Raw genomic sequence first — 24,843 nt, 5'->3', positions numbered from 1 at the left:
TGTATGGGACTGTTTTGAGATTCTATTCTGTGTCCATAATCTATAATTTTTTTTACACTCTTAGTAGCTATAACTTTTTCCGTATTTATTTTTTTCCTTATTTTACATATCGATCCTCCCTCCCATGCCCCCTCACCATCCTACCACGCCCCCCCCCCACTCCACAAGGAGGGTGATGCCTTCCAGGAGGGGTCAACAAAATCTGTCTAGTCATTTGGAGTAAGGTCTAGGCTCTCCCTCCTGCCTCTAGGTTAAGGGAGAATCCCTCCATGGGGATGTGCTCCCAAAGTCCTTTTGTGCACCAGGGATATATCCTGTTCCACTGTCAAAGGTCCCTTAGACTGCCTAGGCCTTCTAACTGAGACCCATGTTCAGGGGGTCTGAGTTGGTTCAATGCTGGTTTCCCAGCTATCACTCTGGGGGCCTAGTAGCTTTATAGCAAGTCCTGATCTCAGACGATATGAGCCTTCCATATTCATTCAAACTGGTTTCTTTGCTCTAATAAACTCTGTCATTTCACAAAACCCATGACAGGTGTGGTTGGTTGGTGGTTCTAGGTTGGTGAAGTGTCTGCATGATGTCACTAAGGACCCAGATTCTATATACCCTTTCTCTGAATTTGGTCTTTCTTGTCTAAGTATCGTGATCACAGAATGGCTCCAAGCAGCTGTTGACTCTGTCTTGCAGAAGAAAATAGTCCCCTTTACTATATTAAAGAGATCTTTCCTCAGCGTTGCCTCAGCACATTGAACCTAACAAGAAGAGGATCACATGATTAACTGGAGCTGTGAGGGAATCTTAAACAGAAATTGCACAGGCAAACAGGAAGAACTCAACATCAAGTGTCTCAGACAAGTGATTAGATCAGCAAATGTAAGTCTGTCCCTTCTGAGTTCATCATGGTACAGCTTGATGCTACTGATATTTCTAGAGTAGACAGTAAGGATGCATCTAAACACCTCAACACACACACACACACACACACACACACACACACACACACAGAGAGAGAGTTCCCTAACAACAAAGGACAAAGGACTGTCTGATAACAGCAAATTAGAAACACCATTAAAAAGCCAAATTGTCACATCCAGCATAAGACCTCCCTAGACCTGGGTGCATTGGCACACTGGGCATCTGAGACAGAGGAAGGGAAACAGCAAAGAGCAATATCTGCCTTGGTTATCACACATACCCAGCCAGAGCTGGAAACCTCAAATTTTGACCTCTCTCCATCTGTATGCCAGTAGTGATGGGGATTTCCAAAAACCTTAATGGAAGACTGAGGAGCATTCTGAATTATGATCCCTGTGTGGGAGAGCTAGCTTTCCCTGGTGAGAGCATAAGGATGAAGAGCACCCCAGGAAGCCATGGGTCTCTGGTATGCAAGATTCAAATCTGAAGGTAGTAGATGAAAATGTGTTTCGTCTATGCCTTATTAGGCAGGACCCTGTGATGTGTGATGAATTATTATCCATTGCTTACTGTGGAGGGATGTTTAGAACCTTGTTGTTCTGGGGATGCTGGAGAACAGAAAGTTGGACCACTGCCTTTAGAGTGTGTGTGTGTATGTGTGCATGTGCACGTGTATGTAAATGAATGATAGACGGAAGCAGAGAATCAGACAGAGAAGGAGAACAGGAAGGTAATAGTGAATGTTAACTCAGCCCCAGAGTAGGCAGGATGCCAGCCCTAGATATGCATCCTAGTGGGGTGAACCTAATAAATTTGGATTCACAGAAATTTTATCTTTATAAAGTGTCCCAAGGATGCTGCTCCACCTATGGTAAGCACTGACAAAGTGTTATCAAACTTATTGCAACTGCGCCCAAAGCATGAGAATGCTCTCCTGGGTTTTCTGAAGGTTCTCAGCAAAGGATGTGGAAACTAATTGACTGGGAACTTCGGCAACTGATGCAGGTTCCTGGGCCCAGTGCTCTATCTCAGAGAGTCCTCAGGTCCTGATAATACTTAATGTCTGCATTAAGACCAAAGCCTCATGTTCTCAAGCAACTGCTCACTGTTTACTCTAGCACTTTGAACCAAGAGCAAGGTCAAGCATAATGCTTGCGAGAGAAACCTCAGGATAAAATACCAACTAAGCACAGGGGAGACGAAGGGCGAAGGAGTGAAAGATTACAGGCGATGAGAAAGCATAAGCTCAGATCTTCCCTCTAACTTGGTGGCCTCCAATCCCCAGGGAACCTCCCCTGTGTCCATGCTTTGTCCTCTGCAAACACTGGAGGCCAAGTTTCCATCTCCGGCAACACTATTATGTTATTATTTTATGTTATTATGAATTATTCTATTACATACAGTAACACTCCAGTATCTAGTTCAGTTTCTGAGGGCTGCTGAGATGAGGCACAACACACTAGGGGATGTAGTACAACAGGGGCTTGTGACTCAGTTCCCGACGTCAGAAGTGCCTGTCATGGTCCACACTGAGCCATGCCCTCTTGGAAGGTAGAGGTGCTGGGTGGCCATGGGATGCTTTCCAAGCTCATTGGCTTGTGAAAGCATACAACTGCAATCATCAAAGGACATTTTCCACATTAGCCAAAATGCCTAATTCTGCATGGGTGGAGATTCTCAGGAGAAAAAAAAATCCCAGTGGAAATACACAGACCATGCTGTGCTGGATAAAGCTCAAGGGACACACCCCCATGTAAGACGGTGTTGTGTAATATCACTTAATTCAATTGTCTGTGCAAGAGCACTCTGTGATACTCACACAGCAATGAATCATCTGATAACACGTTTACCAGAGCTCATCACTAAGTGACATGTGACTGTGTAGACAGATGACTGTCAGCCACACACAGGGAGGTACACAGACTGAGGACAGGCATGCATCCCTGCCACCTGCCCTCATAATATCACAGTTTAGCTAAAACTAGCTTGAACATGCTCAGAAAACTTAAAATTGGCCTTAGACACTCACAGGAGAGTAAGGTACCATCTCTTTTTAAGCCTAGGGAAAACTCAAAATCCCAAGTGTGATTTCTCTGGCTGGATCTCATTCTTTGAATATTTTATATCCTAGGCTGAATCTGAAGGTCTGAAGTCAAAATTGTTCTGAGCACTGAAACTTTTCCAGCATTAATGGGGTAGCATGGGTGTAGACCTACCGAGTGACTCTCAGGTGATGGCTGCAACCAAAACACAGGCACACCAGAAATGGGCATGATCTGTCAAACTAGGAATACAATGTAAATAGGAAACATGGATTTTATATTTCCATTTGGGCCCCATCCCAAAATATCTCATTGTACTCATGCAAATATTTCCATAAATGAGCACAAGCATCCACTCTGAAATGCTTCTCATCCTAAATGTTATGGACAAGGGATGGCCGGGCTATGTGCCTCTGATGTAGGACAGAAGCCCAGTGGAGGAGCCCAGGGCATGGCTGTGGGAAGCGGCCGATGTTCATGCCCTTTCTTGGGCATTGCCCTCAATTCACCTTCTGTGTTCTGCTACCAGGAAGCTCACTCAAGTTGCTCTTTTGTTTTACTTTAGGCTCCATTGAAGGCTCCATAACTCATTACGTCGTTAGCCATTGAGATCAGTTCAAAACTTCTGCCCCAAGAAGTTAGGCCTAAAAGTCTTAATCTTCTAATCCTGTCTTGGTCTCTTTGCTGAACAGCTTCTACCATGAAGGTACCTCAGGGTTTCCAGGTAGTGATCAGCTCAGTTTCATGTAAAAGACACTCTGGCCACCCCAGAGGTCCAAAGACTTATAGCAAATATGTGCCAGGAGGCATGGGGGGAAGTCTCAATATGTATTTTATACTATTATAATTAGTAAAACACTCACACACACACATACAAACAAGTAATACTTATACTATATAATATATGGCACAAATTAAATCTCTCTGACAGAGAGATTTGAAGGAATTAGCTAATTCTGATGTAAGTCTACCAAGCTGGTATCTTCAGAGCAGGACAGCAAGCTGGAAACTTGAATAAGAGGGTGCACTGGTGCCTTGAGCCCCGGATGCTGAGGGCAATTGCAGCATGCTAAGTGAGTTTCTGGGCAGCAGACTTGGAGATAAATGTTCCTCACTGCCCCGTTTCCACTCTCAACTTCCTCTTCCTTCCTCTACCCAAAAGCCAGTGAACATTAAAATGTAGATAAAGGATGCCCTATCTTTCTTTAGAATGGTTCAGTCGTTTCCCAGTGTCTGTAGGATAAATTCCAAGCCCTGAACAGGAGTCTGAATGCTGAGACTCCATGCTTGCCGGGGAAGTTCTGTTTTGGAAATGTCCCGCTTTTCAGTAGGACGCTGTTCCTAAGATATTTTCCAGAAAGAAGGAAACCAGCCAGCCAGGACCTCAAATGGCCCAGTGCCTGCAGAGCCTCTGGCAGCCTCAAGCTGCCCTCTAAGTCCTCCTCACTTGGGCCACAGGACATGCACGTATCTCTACCCACCAGTCCACACTCAGCTTGCTAGACCTGCAGGGGTTCCGCCTTTTCAGGCCTTCCCTTACTGATGTTGACTCTTTCATGAACTGGACACAATTCCCTACTCCTTTCCAGAACAATCTCTCAGGACTCCCAGGGAAGGCTATGATGAGACACACACACACATACACTTTCTCTCAGGATCTGAGCTCTAGGACTTGTGTTTAGCTAGTTGGGGAAGGAGGTGTGCTGATTGTTCAATGAAAAGAATAGATCCAAATCTGTTCACTCTCACAAATCCAGTTCCTGCTTGGTCTTTCTGTCCCACTCAGGCCCCAACTGAAGCTGCCTATGGCAGGGAGAGCAATGGACCTTATCCCGCATAGCAACTGGAAATAGAACAACATCCAGAGCAACCTCACAGACACACCCATCACAGGGCTTGACCAAATGTCAAGGTACCTGAGCAAGTTGGCACAGAACCTGACCATCACACTGAAGTTCTCTCTCTCTCTCTCTGTCTCTCTGTGTGTGTGTGTGTGTGTCTCTCTCTCTCTCTCTCTCTCACACACACACACACACACACACACACTTGGGCATTAGGAATGCCAAGCCAGCAACAGAAAGAAGAAGGTGAAGCCAAGGTCACTGGCTTGATATCAGAGAAGCTAGCAACACCAAGAAATAAGGGAGAGAGTTGGGCTTGGTGGTACACGCCTTTAATCCCAGACCTTGGGAGGCAGAGGCAAGCAGATCTCTATGAGTAAAAAAAAAAAAAAAGAAAGAAAGAAAGAAAGAAAGAAAAAAGAAACCAAAAGAAAAATGGGGGGAGTGAGCCCACAGCATCAGTGAAATCAGTCCTAAAGGTCTTGACTCACTGGCAAAGCTGAGGATGTCCTGTGTGACCTAGGAGGAAGGAGGGATAAAGGCACAGCCTTGCTTCTCTGGTGTCCTCCACACAGCTCAGTGGTAGCTGGCTTCCTTCCTGAAGTCCTAACTCTCTCCTCCGTGCCAGAATTCTCCCTACCCATCGTCTCACTCTCACCCTGTCTCTCCTGCCTTCCACCCACCCATCTGTCTGCTGTCCTTCACCTCTCCTTTCCCACTTCTCTCATATGACTGCACGATGCATTCAGGCAAAGCCGCAAGAGATTGAGCCCTAAAAGGCCTCCTCAAATCTCCATCTAGAAAACTAAACATGGTCTCCGGAGCCTCCCGAGTGCCTGCTTCTCTGAGGTGGTCCTCCTTGGGTGTGTCTTTCTCTCTGTCTAAAGTCCTCCTCACCCCTTCCTTGTCCCAGTATTGCAGTGACAGTGTACAGCCAAGCCCCTGCTTCCCAGCACATCTGCCATTGTCCCCCAGCCCCACTCCTTACTAAGGCGCACAGTCTAGCAAACCCAGCTGGTCCCTCTCCCAAGAGCCTCCCACGGCTCTATCTTGCCATATCCATCACTCCTGACTGAATACTTCCACTTTGACATCATTTTGCTCTGCTCTGGCCACTACCGGACTTCTCCACCTGACCTCCTGCCACAACAGAGCAAATGAATCTATAAGGAATCACTTTTCTGTGCAACTTCTCCTAGTCAAATCTTCGTTCACATTGAGTTCTGGCCTGAACAAGAAACGGAAGATGTCAATCTCTTGTTGTTCAGGACTCTGTCTGCCCAGCAGGCTTTGGAGCTACCTCCATGACTCTGGCTTCTCTGTATCATGGGCCTGACTCACAAGTGACTGTCTGCTCAAGAGCAGAGGATAGAGCAGCCCAGGCCTCTGACCCTTCTCAGGAATGGAAGCGGGCAGCTTGGGCCCTGCCTTCCACTGCAGCCTCCCTGACAACTGGAGGGAGGCAGAGCTGACCAAGACCCACAGGGTTTCAGCCTGGGAAACATGACTGTGTCTCTGTGGTGCAGTGGATGATGTGTGCAGCTGTGAAACGTGGCATCAAAGCCAGGAGGAACTGTCCCTAGAGAAAGGTCTCCTTTCTCCCCTAGAAAAGCCCTGCTATGAATATCTCAGAGGATCAATTGAGTCAGAGATGGAGGTGTATGTTTGTAACCTTCTGTCCATCCTACTCTTCCCGGCATCCTGACTTTCTGAAAACTTAGTTTTGCTCTAGGGTGAATTTCTCCTTTCTTTTCTGATGATAATGGGTTTGAGCTAGCCTCTTTTCTGCACTTGGGAACCTGAAATGGACTCTCTTTTTATCAGAGAGAGAGAGAGAGAGAGAGAGAGAGAGAGAGAGAGAGAGAGAGGCAGAGAGACAGAGAAAGAAATGCATCCTTTCATATGTGATTTAAATAAGTCAGAGGGTCTAGGATGTCTATGTGTGTGATTGTATATTTAATTTTACTTTTTATATAAAACATTGCTTCAAACATACCATTCCTGCTTTGTTACTTTTAAATCCCAAAGACATTTCATTTCCTTCACCAATATCTGTCCTCTAGCCCATTCTCTGTTAGGTGCTAGCCTCTGATTTTCAGGTCTATTCTCAAAACCAGAGTGCATCTGTTGCCTCTGGCTTTGCGGACTGGAACCTGTTGTTGTCGCTCACTGAGACTCAGTTTCCACATGTAGAGGTTGGTGCCAATTGCACAGCACTGCTTTTTTGTGGTCAGTAGGAGAAAATGCAGAAGTGCAGCTGCATATCAGGTTTACAGACAGCACACTGATGCCACAGCCTCCTCACCAGCATAGTGGTTAAGGGCAAACAAAGGCTTTGGAGTGAGACAGCTAGGTTCAAATCTCAGCTCTCTTGGGGAAGTCAGGGAAGCTGCCTGGGCCTTATTTCTTAACTGTAAATGAGAGCCATAACTATACAGCCCATTGGTTTGTCCTAAGGATTAAATGAGCCAAAAAGTGAGAAGTGCTCAGAGTCCTGCATGGTACACAGCAATCAATCAATCAATCAATCAAACAAACAAACAAACAAAAAGTTAGCTATTAAAATCATAAGACACCAGGGGGAAAAAATCCCCAGCTACAAAGCTGCCATTCCCCAAAATAACCTGCTTATGATAAAGTGAACTCTGTTCCTGGAAGTAAACATGCAAGCCCATCATGCTAACATTCATATTCTTTCTTCCACAAGGGCAGCATACCTGGGCATCCAAGAGGAGCTGGCAGGAAGCAGAATAGGTTGAAGAGATGTGATGGAAGGAGCAACAGGCACCACCGTTCATCATAGCCTGAACAGCCAGGCCACGGCATCCTCCTGATAAAGCTAAGCACCCTTGTAATTTCAGCAGGGAATACTGGCTGATAGAATCTATAGAAAGGGAAAGACTAAAGAAACCTAAAGAGAAACCAACAGGACAGCAGGAAGAAAAAACAAGCAGGCTCCTGGAGCAGACCTGCCATGGCACAGCTCCTGCCCTTGACTTGCTCTGGGGGAAGTGCGTTCTCTCACTGCTGTTTCCATTGAGCAGCTCTGGATAGATGCATGTCCCTTGCAAACCTTGGTAAAGCCAGTCTAACATGAGCATGCCATGTTGCCATGGAGTGGTTGTGATTTTTATCCCCTTGGATTTAGTGGTGGTGGGATCTTTAAGAGGCGGGGCTTAGTGGGAGGTCCTTAGGACATGGAGAGGGGGTCTTTGAAGAGGATTAAGGCACTTCTATTGGGACCCCTGTATTAACCAAGTTATTATAAGATTAAGTTGTACTGAAAGCACCCTCTAGATTCCTATCTCAGTACATCACCTTCCCTCGTGAACGCCTGGCATTGTCACACCATTCACCAGAAGACCCGTGGCACGGGCAAGTCAATGTCAGTGCCATGCCTTTGTGCCCCAAGAACTCTGAGTAGATAAACCCCTTTTCTCTGTACCTTACCCAGTGCCCCCTCCCTGACTCCAGCTTCTGTGACTAAAATGAGAGGCTGCCTATGCCCAGAACCACACCAGAGTCTCCAGGCTTTCACACTATCCTCATGGACACAGAGGATGTAAACCCAGGGGCTCCTGCACAAAGGTGCACAAAGGCTCTTTGCCTTCTTGATTGTTGTCCATTATGAGATCATAAGGATGCCCAAGCACAATGACAGAGTTTCCCAAAGGGGAGTAAGACAGGGTGGCTGCAGCTGCAGGCTGTCCTCATCCACTCACAGCCTTACTTCTGCTGAGAGTCTTCTTCTTGCTATCCATTCCTCAGAAATGGATGAGAAAAACTGCACTCCAAAGCATCTTTTCTGCATCTATAAATACTATGTTAGCATTGAATTCATGAATGCATTCAACCTAATCCTACATCCCAACTCTAACCCTCTGAGTCATTTATCTTGGAAACTCATTCAGCTTCTTACAACCTGTTTCCTTGGAAGTGCACTGGGGACATTGGGGACACGTGCCTCTCCGAGTCCTTAAAAGAGAGAACTGGTACAAGGACTTATTCTCCAGACCATCAACACTGAAGCTCAGAGTATGACCACCAACATTTCTCCTTCAGATGCTTAGGTCCCTGGCTGACCCCACTGTGATCTCTTCAGTCTTCCTGTTCACCTCTTACTTTTGCTGGAAAGTGAATACCTTTCCCTACTTCAGACACGCCCAACTCCCTCCCACTCCCCCAACACACAAGCACCTTTGACCCAGAAACAACCAACAGTGTCCCCAAGTCCCATGACCTTAGTGGTGGGATGAGACAGGGGAACTACATTGCTTATCTCTGAGCCCTTGGGCAACATGTCTCCCGCTATTTTTAGGCTTTCTGCCCTCCCCTCCCAGTCTTGCCTTCCCCCTGCATCAGCTCCCTGCTCAGCTCCAGGCTCAGCTATTTCAGTTTTGGCTTGAACAGTCTAGACAGGAACCAAAACATGCACAGTCTGCATATGGGTCCCCTCTAGGCATCGCCATTTTCCAAACAGCACAGGGCAGAGGAGACTGGGGGATGGTTGAGCTTTAACCCACCAGGGTGATCCCTTTCTACCAATCTCAAAACCTAGTAAACAACACTGTTAGGCAAACTGTCAAAGGATACTACTAGAATTACCTTCAGACTTTAAGTTCCTTGGCCTTCATTTTTGTCCCAAGAGAATATTCTAGAACCATGAATAATTTCTCAATTGTATTAGAGTAAATATAAAAGCTGATTTGGGTGTTTTTTTTTTAAGATTTATTTTATTTTTGTTCATGTATGTGTTCAAATGTGTATGTGTGCATCTAAAGAAAGGGAGGGACAGAGGGGGAGAGAGAGAAAGAGAAAGCACAGTGCATTCAGATGCCTACAGAGTTACTCTAAAGAGGATGTCAGATCCCCTGGAGTGAGAGTGTTAGGTGGCTGTGAACCTCCTGACAGGGATGCTGGGAGTCAAATTCTGGTTCTCTGGAAGGGCAACAAGTGTTCTTAACTGTTGTGCCATCTCTCCAGCCCTTTCGTATGGCTTTTTGCACACATCTCCCTAGCTATTGATTTTAAATGCATATATAACTCATAATCACAGAATGTCTGTGGCACAGGGCACATGCACTTTTTCAGAACACAGGCTTGTTGGACAGCCTGTGGAATTGCTGTGCATATGTCTGTCACAGGGCACCAAGGATACTCAAATGCATACAACTGAGCACAGAGTTTTCAAATCTCTGCATATCGCATTTCCCATGAGCCCATTGATAAAACAAGTCAGCTGACCATACTAATGTGGAGGGTAAACACTGATCTGCCAAAGCAGTATGTGAGAGGTCAGCCATTTTATCACAAGTCCTGAAGTATGAGTGTGACACACAGAGCCCCCTCGCTCTCAGGGGACAGAGGGCATTAGTGAGAAATAAACTTATATAGAACTGCTGAAATCTCATGGTTCTTTGTTATGTAGCAAAACTTAGCAAATAACTGAAAGGCTAATAAGTATCCAATTCAGAGTCTGGAGCTCCTACAGTTCTTAGCCACTGCTTACTGTACACCTACTGAACAGATGAGGTCAAGTGTAAGAACATGGACAAAGAGCTGTGTGCTGTGAAAGCCTATTAGAACCTTCTAGAGGAGCAATCAGTACTTTCAAATGGAATGTATTGCTCATGTCTTACCAACACTGCTGTAAGGTCTCAGAGAAAAGTTTTGGTCCCCTTTGAGGCCTTGTGTCCTCCAGCCTCTCTGATCACAGTCTTTCTGTAAAGTGGTCACTGACTCACTTGGGGAGCAGCTGTGAGAGTGAACGGACTACAAGGGAAACAGGTGTCATGGGTCCTGTCATGGACTAAACACTCCTTAAATCACTAGCTGTTAGTTTGGACAGGGCCAAAGCCAGAGCAGAGGGAATTACATTTTGAAATGAAGACACATAAAAGTAATGATACAAAAGACTTCAGGCAATTAACACAGAGTTTGGGATCCAGAAAAGACACTGTACATGGAGACACATTGATGCAATCCTTAGCACAAGCAATCATCAGAAGCAGCAGCAAAGAAATGGTGTCTAAGAATACAGGAGGCAACCCGGTGACATTTCCTGTGGCTCCAGCCACTCTGAGGCTGAGGCAAGAAGATCATCGGAATCACTTTTCCCTTACTAGAAGTCCAACATGCCATCTCTTGTGCCACAGAGAAGCATCTACACAATGGAGTACTACTCAGTGATTTAAATAAAAACAAAAACAAACAAACAAACAAAAGACATCTTGAAATTTGCAGGCAAGTGAACAGAACTAGAGAATGCCATCCAGAGCGAGGTAACCCAGACCCAGAAAGACAAATATAGTATGTTCTCACCCGTAACTGGATATTAGACATAGAACATAGGACAACCAACCCACAGTCCACAAATCAGAGAACCTAGGCAGCAAAAAGGACCCTAAGAGAGACATATATGGATCTGCCTAGGAATGGGGAAAAAAAAAGAAGTTCTCCTGAGTTAATTGGGAGCACAGGGTGGGGTGGTGGCATGGAGGAGGGTGAAAGGGGAGAGGGGAAGAGGGGAGGAGAGTGGGTAAAATTATAGGTCAATAAAAATAAGGTTAGAACAAAAGAAGATCACTGGAACCTGTGTGTTAAAGACAAACCTGGTTAATATAGTGAGATGCCATCTCAGAGAGCTGAGGCAGAAGAAGGGAAGGAGAGAAACGGAAGAAGGAGGCAGAGGTGGAGACAGATTTTTAGGAGGTAGGAGAAGCAGGGACACAGTTAGGAGGTGTGAAATGGACAGGGAGACTCAAAAGAGACAGAAAAGTCTCTGCTTACACAGGGCTTCTAAATCTTAACCCTCCCAGATACCTGGGGCAGGAGGTGGGGCTGGGAAGGAAATGCAGATGGGGCCTGAAGGGATGAAGGCCAAGCTAGGAGATGTAGACTTTATTCCACTCGCAGCAGGGGTCACTGGAGGCTAGAAGCCTCCAAATTATTAGATGTAAGGCGATGTTCCCTATTGAAGAAAAACCTTTTATTAGAGTGGCTAGAAAAATCCTTTATGACCCCTTTATAATGAAATACTTCTCCGTCATTAGAAAACAGTGACAGAGGCAGATGACAGCCAATGTTTGTTCCAGGTTTAAGGGAGAGCAAAGAAGAGGGGGCTGTGGGTCTCTCACAACAGACAATTGCTTCTTACACACATTCTTATCTGTGCTATAGGAGTCATCCAGGCCTAGTATTAGCACCAACTCATAGAATGCTAGCAGAGAACGTTAATACAAAATTCTTGTTTTGTGTTTTGTGTTTGGTTTTGGTTTTGGTTTGGTTTTGGCAGGGGCCAGGTGGGTTCTGTTGTTTTACAATTGGCTTGAAGCATCTTAAAACTCTCCAGGCGAACAGTGTGTCTATAGGTTAAATGCATTCTAAAGGCCACCAGGGTGAGCTCTCTGGATGCTGGGTGATTCAGAATAGGTATCACTCTCAACTCCAGAATAATCTCACACATTTGAAAGGAATGCAAACAGCACAGATAGGGAAATGCCAAACAAGCCAAAGAAAAGATTTGGGGGAACTAAAAATCCCAAGTGTAAAATAAAGAAAGAAAGAAAAAAAAAATCAAAGCAAGCAAATAAAGCATAGAGGAAAGGGTATTTCAGTTGATGAAGGACTGACTCTCTTTGCAAGCACAAGAAGTTCCATGCCCAGCACTCAGGCAAAAGGCCACAATAGTACACATCTTTAATCCCAATGCTGTGGAAACAGAGACAAGAGGATCCTCCAAGCTCAGCTCAGCTGGCCTTCTGGTCTAGCTGAGTTGGTAAACCCCAGGCCAGTGGGAAACCCTATCTCAAAGGAGATACAGCATTCCTGAGAATGGTCGTCAAGATGCCCTCACGCTGTCACACCCACGTTCCTACACACCAAGTAAGTGTTGCCTGCTACAGTGGAAACCCCCAGACTCACAGAAACAAGAGGCCTTAAAGCACACAGTTACCCCTAAAAAGAGCCAACATCTGGATTCTTGGATGTGCCAAGCATCGCCAAGGAAAACAATCATGCCAAGTGTTTCCCTGGCACTGCAGCCAGCAGCTAGGTTCCTATTCACCCAGTGCACAGAAGAACAAACTGAGACAGAAAGAGGACAGAGCCTGAAGTACCACAGGTAGAATGATACTCATAGCTGTGCCCGTTATGGTGGATGTCCTTGGACAGAACAGTGACCACACAGGTATGAGATCAAATGAGAAGCAGGTACAGAAAGATGAGTCTGCTTGGCTTTTCTGGCTTACTTCTGCTATTTTGCAGCATAGCACACACACACACACACACACACACACACACACACACACACCTTCCAATTTAAATACAAAGCCTATTCTAAAGCCAACTGAATGGGAGTGGTTGATTTTTCAATGTCACCCATCACTGACCCAAACACTGGCCTGTCAGGGAAAGAAACTACACAATTGTCCATCTTGTTTTTGGTACCTCATGGGCTTTCAGAGGTTCCCTCTCTTCCTAGAAATGGGTCATTGGCTCTGTACCACATGCCAGGTACGTCTCCTCTGAGCTCTGTCTGCTCTGTGCCTGGAGACGCTCTTTCCCACCCCTCACCCTCCTCCCTTGCCACAGCTGCAGGACCCTGGTTCTGGACTTTACAGAACTCTAGCCTGCTTTATGTTTTAATTGTTGACCTCCAAAGCCTCCTGTTTGGATCTGTTTATTAAATTGCAAACTCAGCTGTGAAATGCCCTTTATGGTGTTGTTTTATTGGTGGGCCATTCAGGAACCCAGCACCACACAAACAGGATAAATATTTTTCTTTGCAGCACACACCCCATGTTGGGGGCCACAGAACAAGGGGAGAGAGGAGTTTGTTTATGAGCTCTTCATTCATTCCTTGGAGAGGAACTGTGAAATGTAACCCTCACATTCCGCAGGACAATCACCCCGCCAGCTTGAGCTCATTTAGAGGTGTGATGTTCCACTCAAAGGGTGGCTGTTAATTTTATTGACCAAATTTGGAAAGCAGGGAGCTCCATAATTAAACCAGGACTCTGGAAGAGCAATAGCCATTTTGGGTTCTGGAGAGTGGTCCCACGTTTGGTTTTTGTTGTTGTTGAGTGTGTGTGTGTGTGTGTGTGTGTGTGTGTGTGTGTTGTTGTTGTTGTTGTTGTTGTTGTTTTGGTTTCACCCCTTGGATGAAACTTCAAACCCCAGTGTTAGTTGCAAAAGATTTGCTGTCTTTAAGCTAGGTTTTTTGATATTCATTATCACAGCTTTTATAAAGTATACAGTTGTTGCCTCTTGCCTCAAATCTGGCCAATCCAGGAATCCCTGCAGGCAGTTCTCTCAAAGATATTCACTGCCCACATTACAGAGTAAAACCAGTGTGAGTCAGTGTGGTACCCCAAACTGGGTCTCCCCAGCTCTAGAGCCCAGGTTGCTGACCCACCTGGCTGTCTGTCTTTGCATCTTTGCATAACTATAATGCAATCACCAAGAGTTTGGATCCAACTGGGGTTTTCAATGGCTATGAAGCAGGTTTCCCTTGCTTTGTTCATGCACAGAGCAAGAGAGAGAAAGCGCTGAAAGGGTTAAAAATCTGCCCTGTGCCTCCACCTCCAGTCCTCCCCCAACACTCCCCCTCTACTCCCCTTACCCCCTCCCCGCCCCCCACCAATGGTCAGACACAGTGTTCTCAAAGTAAAGTATCTTCAACTTCCAAAGAATTGACAGACAGCAGCCCCAACCCCATCCACTCTGTGCCCAATCCAGAGGCAGACTCATGCCAATATGAGTTGGCACAGCATATTGGTAACTTAGTGGGTGTTTACCCAACGCTAACCTTGAACTGGACAGCAAAATGAGCGGGCCATGTCAATATTTGGACTTTGAGGGGGCCGGTTTATAACTGCTCAGACTCATCTCTGAATTGTGCTTTGAAACCTGCCTTTGCCATGTTGCTTGCAGGCCTCCTTCTTTACTTGCTTTTGGATAGGCTATTTAGGGATATTTCCTTTGGAAGGGTTGCTGGGGGCTGTGGGGTATGAGTGGAGACAAGTTCAGAATATCACAATGTGATATAGAAAAAAGAAATGTAACCCAAGTAGCGAAAACGCCACCACAAAGCAGTGTTATTGTTGGCTGAATGGTGGGGACCATCTGGGTCTCCCAGAATGCCCCCCCTGGGGGGGGGGGCTGCAGTGTACAGATGCTTCTATTGTTGATGGTGTGAGCTTGTAAATAGTTAAAATATTTACCAAGGCACCTCCGAGCTGGAGCTATCCCATTTTATTATTTATACCTTTTCAGAGGGACAAAAATGGAGGTGTCCACTAAACGTGATGGATTAGGCTTATAAACAGCCATTATGGCCGTCAAACCTCACATGTCAGCTCCTCCTTTGTGTCCGTGCATTTCTAAGCTAACCAGTGATCCATGCATAAGATAGAAGGTTAAGAATGCAGAGGAAAGGAGTGTGGACTGCAGGCAAGATGCATCTTCTGCTGATTAGAAACACAGCTGTAGAAAGTGAGGGAATGCCAGAGAAAGGGGACGAGTATGCATGCTTGTCTAAGGGGTGGGGGAGAACACCTACAGATGACAGGATCTGCACAACCCCTTGCAATCTGACACGTTGCTTTCGTTCTCACAATCTGGGCTGGAAACCTGCAAGGCCTCTACCTGCCAGCACCCCTCAGCTGTTTCCTTAGTGATTGCAGCTGGCTTTTGTTTTCCCAAGATAAAAATCAGGAAATGCAAAAATTAGGATTTGTGAAGTGGAAGGATGGGCCTCCGGTCAAAGAGAAAAGAATGAACCAGCAGGTACCCAGAGTTGTTCACAGAAGAAGATCTCATCTTTGGTGGTTAAAATTTAGAAAAAAATAACTTAAAAGGGTGTCAGGGAAGAGGCAACCGACCGACCCTGCAGGTGATCCCATGCCATGCCTAGAAACCAAACTCCTAGAAAGTTAGGTTAAAGCAAGAAGATATGACCATGACAAAGTTTGTTATGATTCCTAGGGAGGGTTCATTGTCAAACCAGCTAATGAAAGAAATGGCATTTTCTTGCAGGTAGAAAGAAAATGCAAATTGTGTTATTGTTGGCCCTTTGTTGCAAGTCATTCCTCTGAGAAAAAAAAGCAGCTTCATTCTGCTCTTTACCCTGAAGCCCCAGCTCATTTACTCTGTTGGTCACCAATGCCCTGCCATGTGCAAACTCAAGCCTTGCAACTTCATCCCTTGTTCTTTTAAAGAGAAGCCACACAATTAATAGTCACAGCGTTTTAGAAGACAACCAAGCTCAGCGAGGCTGGAATCTCCTCTGACAGCTCTAAACATAGACTGGAATTTTAATTTTAGTGAACTGTTGCCTAGCTGTCTTCTCTAGAGATCTTAGAAAGAAATTATGACCTCACTTATTTGTTTATTTATGCTGTTACTTATTTATTGTGGGCTCTTGGATGGGAACTTACTCCTGTAACAAGTGGAAGATTTATATTCCTCTTTGGTTCATACAAACGAGAGAGAAGAGAGCATTTGGGAAACACAAATACCCACACAGACCTCCTTTACAGGTGAGCAGACTGAGCACTCCTCTATCTGAGGCCCAAGCTTGGCTCTGGGCATTTCAACCGTCTCCTGGGGAGATGTCCTACTCTGTATCTGCTTCAGGCTGCTGTTGGCCACATTAGTATTCTGCTACATCTACTAGTTTGCTTCTGTAAATACTGGGGTCTGAATCACACCACTGTGGTGGCCAGAGACGAAATCCTCTTTCTAGAAAAGAAACAGAAACACACACACACACACACACACACACACACATGTTTTCTCACTAGATCTATCTTCTGTGGTATCACAACCAGCAGATGCTGATCAGGCTCACAGGGGAGCGCCTCTGTAAAGTGAATACCCTTTGTGAACTTCCCTAAGACAGCAATCTTTTGCCTTGTATTCACAGATATAAGTAGCGGTAATAATTAATTCTTGCCAGCTGACTTTCAAACCCAAACACAAAAGCCTAATCAGGCTGTGTAGTTCTGTGAGTTCTAAAACACAACCACACCAGCTATCCCTGAATTCGATCCCTCCCCCATGGGATCTCTCCTTTTCAGGGAGGAATTAGAAAGTTGGGTAGTTGGAAAGTTAACAAAGCAAAAGGAACATGGAAAGTGTCTGTGAATTACACCAAACAGTTTGGCCATCTAGCAGAATGGTCTGTGCACACACACAGATGGAAGGCACATATGCTATGTGCTCACACTTCACACCCCCCCAGTGCAGGCAGCCCAGGCAGACTTCAGGGTCAGGATGGCTCCCATAGTTGCCATTTTCCCGGTGCTCTCTCTCTCTCTCTCTCTCTCTCTCTCTCTCTCTCTCTCTCTCTCTCTCTCTCTTTCTCTCTCTCTCTGCCATCTTTCTTTTCCTCCCCTTCTCCATCTCTATGTCCCATACTACATCAAATCAAAGTCTAAGAAACTGGCAGAGCCTCCCAGAATGCTTACTCCTTTCTCTTGCCTGGTCAAGGACAGCTATGCTGTGAATAGCTCCTTCGCTATCTTTATGAGAAATGGGGACTCCATTTAAACCCCAGTCTCTCTGGATCTTGGAACCTTTCTGAGTAGAGCAGATTCTGAGAGTCCAGCTGTCCACTCCAGAGATACACAGCAGCCACACAGTCACTGGAGATGGAAATACCCAGGCTAAAAATATGGGGTGCCTACTTAAATTTCAACTTCAGATAACCAGGCAATACATGTTATCATACGTCTATTTCCAAGCCCAGTTTGGAGCACACTTATCTTTCCCTGGAGTTCCAGACTCTAGGAAAGTGGTGGCCTGGCACATCTTATAAGAGGAATTCTGAATGAAATCAGTGGTTGCCAGACTGCTCAATAAGGCAAAAGAGTTCTCTGAGGAAGGGCCAAGAAGGCAAGGAGAGACTATTACAGGCTGTCACCTACCCAAACATAACACCCCGGCTTTGGTAGTAACTCATAGTAACCTGGGGAGTAGAATTTACATCATCCCCATTTTACAGATGAGGCAACTGAGGCAGAACTTAGAGCATATAGCAACCATGCATCTATGAAACAGATATTTAAGCCACACAGTCTGATACTAGGCTTATAGAAAAAGGTGATTCTAAGCTACCATATAAAAAGTTTAATTTTAAACTGTACACTGATAGAAAAATTGAAATGACAGCATCATTCCCACCTGCCCCAGAGCCTCTGCCAGTGCAAGCCAGAGCCCCAGAGCATGTTTGGTTGTCCCAGTGCGGATTCCTGTACTGGAAGCATGTGGGCAGGGACATGCCTGCACCCAAGAGGAGAATGGAACAATGTACCCATCAAGAACTCTCCGTGCCCCATGCAACTCTCCACAGACAGGGGCAGAGAGCAATGAAAAGTGTTGAGAAGACAGGCCCAGATGAGAAACTCTGATGACAGAGAGAGAGAGAGAGAGAGAGAGAGAGAGAGGGAGAGAGAGAGAACACATTTTCTGATTTAAAGACCACCCAGGTGTGTGCTGGCCTGTCCCCATTTTAGGGTCTTAGCCTCTTACTTCTCAGTAAGAAAAGAAACAGATGTGGTCCCCATTCATCCATAATGGAGGAGGGGGGTGGGCTTGGGCAAGCGCCAAGCTATCTTTGGTCCACAGTGTCTTCAAAGACAAGGACATTAGCTTCCACAGTGTTGAAGGTTTTGGCTGTCACCTGCCCACTCAAGGCCCAACACGTAGTAGGGAACTAATATGTGCATGTTCCATGGCAGAGGAATTAAATGATACACAGCAAGTCTTGGTGGTGTAGGTAGTAATGGAACACTGCCTGGCCTGGGAGTTCTCGAGCCAGACCAGATGAGTCTCACTTCACTGGAGTCATCAGGGGATAGAATGGGGGTGGCATGCTTGCTTCCCTCCCTCACCCCTTTTTCCCCCAGACCCGGGTCAGTTCAGCCTATTCTGCATAATTATCTCCAAAGGCCGGTGTGTGTGTGTGTGTGTGTGTGTGTGTATAGGGGAGGGATCCTGTTCAACAAATCCTCCACTTTTGTCTCTAAGGGCTGCAGACCGTGGTCCTCTGCTTATTCAGCCTTTCCCTCCCAAACAGGCCTGCAAATCTCTGTGGTTATGAGTCAATGATCAGACAGGAGAAGGGCACACTTGCTATAGGGGAGGAGGATTCAGCAGGGCTCTGGGCTTTGATGCTGCTTCTATTACATCCTGAATACATGAAAGAACATGGAAGGGAGAGGAAGAATTATAAAAGGGCAGAGGAAGAAAATGTTATTTTTCTTAAAAAAAATTTTTTTTGAAGGGAGGTAGAAATGTCCGGCTTGCAATATCCCTAGTAACAGCCACATGTATCTCTGAGAGACAAAAGCTAGTTACTGAGTTAAGGCAGCTCCTTCTGGGACTTGTCTTCCCAGGAAATAATGGCAAAAAGGAGAGGACTGATGTTCAAATAGTGATGTCCGTGAAGCTGGGGTTAATTACAGGAAGGACTTCCAGGGTAATTGCCCAAAAACAACACAGGGAGCCAAGCTTGGCTTCACAGGCTCAGAAATAAGCTCTGTGCCATTTCAGAAGGACTCCAGACCCTGGCCTAGAGGTGGGATATGGGGAGATCCCCAGGAGGGTCCCCAGGGAAGTATGGTGGACTTGTAGGAGTAACCCAGCACCCTAGCCCCCCTCCCAAGTCCAGCATGGCTCCCCTTCTGCCCAGCCTTTGAAAATTTACCTGTGAACAAATCACAGGTGACTTTCTACTTGTCACACTGTGGGGAAATTACTAGTTTGGTCCCCAAGAAAGACCTAAGCACCCCCAAAACATCAGCTAAGTGACGTCTGGCTAGGGAGAAGGCAGGTGGTTATTTCTAAACAGTTTCTTCAGGGCATGGGTTTCACCAGGACCCTCTTAGAGTGCTTTGTTTCTGGATCATGCCCCCTTTAAGAGAGTAAAGCGTGCATTATAACCAGATGGCAAGTACCACTTCAGATAATTAAGCCCAGAGACCCACCACATTCTACAAAGTGGGGGAAGGGCTGGCAACTGGGACAGGACACCTGAGCTAGGAAGAGTTGAGAAGCACTTAGAGATGTCTATAAAGTAAGACCTCCATCCATTAAGGAGCACCCATTTGCCTGCACCCTGCGTCATTCCTACCTCAGATGAACTCATAAAATTTCAGAGGATGGAGTTGGAGAGATGGCTCAGTGGTAAAGACCATTTGCTAATACCCAAGATGAACAGAGGTCCATTCCCCATAAGGGATTTTAGTTCTTATCACCCAGATCCAGTGGCTTACAACCTCCTGTAACTACTACTTCAAGAGAGTCTGTAACACCCTCTTCTGACTTCTGAGGGCCTCCTTGTGGCACACACACACACACACACACACACACACACACACAGAGAGAGAGAGAGAGAGAGAGAGAGAGAGAGAGAGAGAGAGAAGTAAAAATAAAATCTTATAAATTTTTTTTCATAGGATGGTGGTGTGCACCTATAATCTGTGCATTTGGGAAGCTAAGGTTGGGGAATGGAAAATCAGAAGCCATCCTGGGACACACAGACAGATGTAATTGTCTCAGAAAACAAACAAAACTTTCTAAACACCCTAGAGATGGGAGCTCTTTCTGCTCTTCCTGGAAGGACCAGATGGAGAGCTTTCTCCAGGCCTCAGCAGGAATCCTTCAGTGGCTGTCAAGGTGGGTCAGAGGAGATGGTCATGGATCACACTGTTAATCCCAGGGACTCTAGCCAGTCATTAGATCACACTGTTAATCCTGGGGATGCTGACTGGTCATTAATTATGGACAGAAGATGCTCAGAAATGAGTGGGTACCAATTTCAGCTCCTAATATCCCAGGCCATGCTCAGTTTTACCATTTATGAAGCCAAAGTGAAGCAGTTGATACCTCCTTGTGGCCCCAGCCCCCCACCCCTGAAACTTTGGTGCCCCTCAAACAGGTAACCTGAGCTTGAGGGCAGGGACCCTACTTTAAAGTTCTTTTTTGTCTCAAATAATACCTTCTACTATACGGAGAACTTAATAAATAAATATTTTGAATGGATTCATTCATGCATGATTGAACAACCTTTATGGCTCTTGCTTTGCTTGTTTATAATAAAAGATTTGTGGGTGTGTGCTGGAGAAATACCTCTTTTTCTTTAAATCCTATAGGCTTGCTTTAAAAGATGAAATAAGAATAGATCGTTGTAATAACTAATATTTATTTTTCACAAATGCATCCCTTACTGATCTGAATTATGTCTCACTGCTTCCCTGTATAGGAGCAGCCATTCTGATTAGCATCCCACAGATGAGGAAAGAAAAAAGAATCTGAGGGAGGAGATGTGTAGTGGGAAGATTCTGAAGTTAGGCCTGAACCCTCTGACTCAGAGCTAGAGAGTTGAAGCGTGTTCCTTGAATGTTTGGAGGGTATTGCCGTGATCGTGGCTGCTGGCTTGCAGAGTGTACTTGCTCAAGTCATTGTCCCTAATTGGGTCAAAAGGCACCCCTCATGAGCTAAATGGCAGTGTCATCTGAAAGGAAAAGTATCAGTTCAGGACCCCCCAAAGGCAAGTGCCCAGCACAAAGAGATTTATTTGCCCCAGAGGGACAGAGGGCAGGGAGTAAGAGACAAAGAGACAGAGGATGAGGGAGAAGGGGAAGGGAGCAGGGAAAAGGGATGAGGGTATTTGACCCACACTGCCTCTGGCTAGGTAAGAGACAAATGTGGCACATAGAAAAACAGCAGTTTATAGAAGTACAGGGGAAACCTCATGTTAGGATGAGGTGTTTAATTGGGCATGCTAATTAGGCAAGCCCAAGGGGGCTTTTGGTTGCTGGGCTTTAATACTTTGATAGCTGGACCTTGATAGTAAGCCTCAGGAGGAGGAGGTGGTGGCCAAGTAAGGGAATGTAATATAATAGTTTTTAAACCAGGCAGGGGAAATGAGGGAGAGGGGCCTGCCAGGGCCATGCTTGTCATGCTAAATTGGTCAGAGTCCCTTTAGCATGCCCTTTATCCAAAGACTGACTTCTCAGGTTTCTGGGCTAGGGCCTGAGATCCAGGAGTCCTTGTCATAGAGCCCTTCAGTCATGAGCACCACCAACTGCCCAGTGAGTCAAGGCTCTGGTGCCAACTGCATACATCATTGTGGTGATTGGACTTGTAATTTTATGTTTTCCAACTGCAAACTCCTAGGCACCCATGAACATAGCTACTTCGTTCATCACTGTGTCATACACCCAGCAGTACACTGCCAGGCTGGAACATGGAAATGCCACTCAAAAGTGCTTAGCAAACCTTTATCGAGGTGAGCCCTCCAGCTTCAAAGTGTGCAGACCTTCATGTCATAAAAGCACCTGGGTGTGGCCACCTATAAATGGTTAGAACCTTAACAGAGGACTCCGTCTGTTTAAAACAAGGCAAAAGCAAAACCAAAGACCATGGAGACAATTTGCTTAGGTAAGATGAACCGCCCCAGCCTGCCAAACAGTGGGTCATTCTCTGGACATCCCCCCAAGGAAAACAGCAGGAAGAGCTGCTCTCTGCCCAACCTCTTTCTCACATGGCTGGGTTTTGGAGGAGGTCTGAGTTCTGAGGTCAAAATGCTGCAGGATTGACAACTGAGCAATCCAAGCCTGACTGGTAAGTAAGGGAGTGACCATTTGAAATGCACATGAGCCCCCAGGAACAGACCATAGCACTGAGCATGCCCTGGGGAAGAGGTGCCTTTCTGCTTGTACACAAGACTGATGCTAAAGGCACAGAGCAAAAGAGATCCTCCCAGCTGGTTGAGCACACCCCCACTTAGTTAGCTGTCTCTCTCTCAAGTGGGCTCACTCACACCCCCATCATCCCCCACGGCTTCTTCCTCCTTGCTCAGTTCTTTAGTCACATACCAGACACATCTCACAGAGCAGACCCGAAACTGCAGGTTCCAGAACCCCAGTTTCATATAAATTAGGTTGAGGAATGCTGTGCAGGCACATTTTCTTTTCTAAATCACGTAAAAATAGGACTTTCTCAGGGGCATAAATCTGGTCCAAATCTAACCCTCAATGTACAATTGACTGTATAGTTTATAGTGAAAACATGGAATTATCTAGAAGTCTTTTGCTTCCAAAGAGCAAGACCCACTTTTTTTTTTAATCTAATCTGAAAGAAATGATTTATTTGCCATCTCAAAAACAACGCAAAGTTGAAGCATTGTAAAGGGACCAGATGCAAGATCTGATTCATCAGAAAAATGCAGCGTGTCCAGCAGACAGATACAAGTATCACCCTCCCCCTTCCTCCTCCTCCCTCCCCCGGCAACACACCAACTCATTCATCCCAATGGCAGCCGAGTCTCTGTGGGCACAGGGCACTGGAGTTTGTACAGTCAGCCTCTTTTAAGGGATGTCTCTGTTCTCTTCCAGAGTATAAAGTAAACAGGGAAAGGAAAGAAGAAAATTGGTGGCTTTGGGGTGTTGGGGGACAAAAGGCTTGATAATGCAGTTAGTGGAGATACCCTCTAAATAAGTTCTCTAAATATGACACGTAAAAATACTGCTTTCCTGTGATGAGTAAAAGACACTTTCCTCAATACATAATTGTTGTGGGATATTTGGATAATGTGTGAAGATATGCTGCTGTGATTGATGTAATAAAAAGCTGATAGGCAGGAGAGTATAGGCAGGACTTCTGGGCAGAGAGAGAACTCTGGGAAGAAGAAAGGCGGAGTCACCAGCCAGATAAAGAAGTAGCAGGATGGGCAGTTTAGAGATGAGGTAACGGAAGAGTGCAGAGTTAAACATTTTAACTTATAAGGACTAATTAGGAACAAGCCTAAGCTAAGGCTGAGTTTTCATAACTAATAATAAATCTCTGTGTCACTTTTTGTGTACTGGCAGTCCCAACGAGAAAGTACTGCTACATGTAATTTCTTCACCTATTCAGTCCTTCACCGTTTAGTCATGGAAGCAACATGACACCTTGATGTTCTGATTGTCTGTGCTGTAACAAATGTATTCTGGCATATGGGAGTGTGAGAACCCACACTTAGGGACAGTTGCCACCAATCACTCCCACCATTCTACAGGACAGCTTTAGGAACCTAAAAATGACCTGGGAGGGGAAGTGATACAGTATCTCTTCACCCACACTGTTTAAATCCCATCCTAGTTTGCCATCAAACTAGTTATATTCATTCACAGCGACCAAAGAGCACAGAGCAACAACCTGAGGAAGGCTGCCTTCCTCAAAATATGTGTCAGCGGCGGGAAAGGGACAAATGTTTCCTTAGGTAGATAGAAAAGAAAATGACACTGGCTACCTCAACCCTGATGCTTACAGGAAAGTTCCATCTGTTGATAAGGATTTTGGTTTTGTTTGTTTGTTTGTTTGTTTGTTTTTAATGTATCATGTTCCTGACTTTTAGTCAGTGACAGTGGAAAACTGGGCATTTCAGTGTAAAATGAAAATGCTGGGAGTAAAGTAAAAGACGGGGGAGTTCATGAGAAGTGGACAAGGAGTGATTTCTTCAGTCCAGTGCAGTAGAGCAAAAACTCGCCTTGCTGTGGTGTAGTGCTGAGACAGCGCTTCAGTGGGGACGAGACGGTGATGAGAAGTGTTTGAGTCACTGCAGTGATGTCATACACAGCCCCAGCTTCTGGCCTGCTCCCATCAGGACACCATGCTTCCCACAGGCTTCTTGGGCTGACTGCAGCACCGTGCACTTTGGAAGGTCTATAAGTAGCAGGACTCCACCATTCCCAGCTCCCTGACAGCAGTCCACGGTGTGGACTCTACACTCCATCACAGGATCAGCTCCTGCCCTCCCTCTAGCAAATGCCTACTCATCCTCACTGGTTAAGAATCCAGCTTTCTTACTCACAAAGCTCTTTTTTGTCCTCTGATGATAGCTGAGATTATAATCATAGTCCCCAGATCTCACCTAAGCAGTTTGTATTGGTTTCATTTGAGCCTGTAGTTTTAAATGTGCACATTTCATACTAAAATGTACATTGTCAGTCCTTTTGAGCATCAGGGCTCTACATAGGGTGGGCTTAGGTCTTACA

This window comes from Phodopus roborovskii, unplaced genomic scaffold (genome assembly GCF_943737965.1).
Source record: "Phodopus roborovskii unplaced genomic scaffold, PHOROB, whole genome shotgun sequence".
Lineage (NCBI taxonomy): Eukaryota > Metazoa > Chordata > Mammalia > Rodentia > Cricetidae > Phodopus > Phodopus roborovskii.
This window is presented reverse-complemented; position numbering follows the sequence as displayed.